At 40.9% G+C, this 2,076-nt stretch overlaps 1 non-coding gene across 1 annotated transcript; it reads right to left on the bottom strand.

Moving 5' to 3' along the window:
- Positions 1-623: 623 nt before the first annotated feature.
- trnas-gcu (transfer RNA serine (anticodon GCU)) lies at positions 624-705 on the bottom strand. Its single transcript has one exon. It is a non-coding gene; the product is annotated as a tRNA-Ser (tRNA).
- Positions 706-2,076: the final 1,371 nt, after the last annotated feature.

Below are 2,076 nucleotides of genomic sequence, written 5' to 3'. Positions count from 1 at the left end.
TGAATAAAAACCAAATCACTCTCCACAGATTCCCCACAATCTGGGCTTGGACATTTACTTCAGGAGCACAGAGCTTTATATCACTGCAACATGAGTTCCAATCTTCATATTCTGTTCACTTTTCACATTATTTTCTACCAGTCCACTAGCTTTTATTAATTCAATATTCGGGTCTCTGCTCCTCCGCCGTTTCTAACATCTCACCTCTTACAAAAAAACACTCTGATCTATCGTCGGTACTAGATGACCACTCATTTTAAACTCCATCAGCCAAAGCATTGCTCACTCACTTAATCTATCAAGAAGATTTGAAAATAAATTTCTTGCCAAAGGATAATTTTCGGCATCTGCTCCCTCGCCATTTGCTTTTCCCATTTGTCTTTCACTTGGTGCAAATTCAGAGAAAGTAAAGATGGAAGGAAGGAGGGGGGGAAAGATCCTGCTCCGTTTCGTGATCCCTATTTGATCTTCATTCCAGTGCAGTTTGGGTGAAGAATTCCAATTGTCTGTCTCAATTTTAATAAAGTACAACAAATTCTGGAATCACTGTCTGGACATTGACAAGAACAGGTTTCGAGGCTGACTTTACACATAAACAATACACTGAACAGTTCATACACTAGCAACAAGGATGGGATTCCAACCCACGTGTGCAGAGCACAATAGATTAGCAGTCCATCGCCTTAACCTCTCAGCCACCTTGTCAATTGCATAGGCATAGCTGTCACCTTCAGCACAGCTTCTGGCTGTGCAGCCAGCTGTGTAATGATGGAAATATATCTTCTGTCAGTAAATGAAGTTGGGAATGGAGCGGTGTGAAACATTTCCAGACCATGTCCAACACGTGTCTACTCAGTGTGAAAACCCACCACGGAAAGACTGGAACATACAATCATTTCATCACATCATGATTAACATCACTCAGACACCTGAACCATTAGGTCACTGACGAAGTCATGATGACCGAATTTCTCATGAAATGACAACTGAACTAACTGACTGGAAGAATTGCTTTAACTCCACATGATCAGTGAGGCACAGCCTCAGGCCGACTTGTCGGGTGATGTAAACAGATATCACTGCTTCTGATCTTCACCAGAACAGAGAGTGAGATGTAACATTGATCATCAAACAGACTGTGAGAGAATACAACAGAATAAAACATATGGAGAGACACTGTGGAATAACAAATAGATTTGATTGGAATGTTGAAATTTTGATTGGAATGGATAAAACACCAGACACAGCAGATTAAATTGGGATTCTCATCATTATATTGATCTGGGACAGAAAAGAGAAACTGATGGAAAGAAGAGAAGAAGGAAGAAAAGAAAGGATGGAACTGTTCAATTTTTTCCGTTTTTTCACTCGCCCATCAAAGCTGATAAAAAAGTTGCAAATAACAGAGAATTTCACCAAAAAGGGAGATTAAATGTTGCTGAAACCTTGGATCGAAGGATGCCCCAACAGATCACCTATTTAACTGTCTCCTCACTGGGGGATTTCAATCAGTGAGCAATATTATTCTCTACTTTTTTTGTTAATTGGTCCCAGAACTGTCACTTGGAATTAATATCTGTGTTCCGACTCCTGAATAATAAAATAGTGAGTTTCTCGATATTTTCTGGACACAGTTCCTGCTGAAAGAACTAAGAACTCTTTTCTAATTTACACAATACTCGAAACACACTCATCAAGCCTGCTAAGCTAGCATCCTTGGTGCTGCTCTCTCTTCTCCCAAACTTCATCTCATGTGACTGTGACATCATCACTCCGACAGTGGGAGAGGTTGCAGGTTGATAGGTAAATTGGCCATTGTAAATTGTCCCTAGTGTAGGTACGTGGTAGGAGAATGGTGGGGATGTGGTAGAGAATATGGGATTAATGTAGGATTAGTATAAATGGGTGGTTGCTGGTTGGCACAGACTCGGTGGGCCGAAGGGCCTGTTTCAGTGCTGTATCTCTAAATAAGAAAAGGAAAATAAATGCTACCAGTCGTAAATCAACTCAAACCCATTAGAGAGATAGAGGGAGACTGTCAGAGAACTTCCTGCATCCAGTCCTGACCCTGTCACA

This window comes from Heterodontus francisci, unplaced genomic scaffold (assembly GCF_036365525.1).
Source record: "Heterodontus francisci isolate sHetFra1 unplaced genomic scaffold, sHetFra1.hap1 HAP1_SCAFFOLD_255, whole genome shotgun sequence".
Classification (NCBI taxonomy): Eukaryota; Metazoa; Chordata; class Chondrichthyes; order Heterodontiformes; family Heterodontidae; genus Heterodontus; species Heterodontus francisci.
The sequence above is the reverse complement of the archived record's forward strand: the minus strand, read 5'-3'. Positions and strand labels throughout refer to the sequence as shown.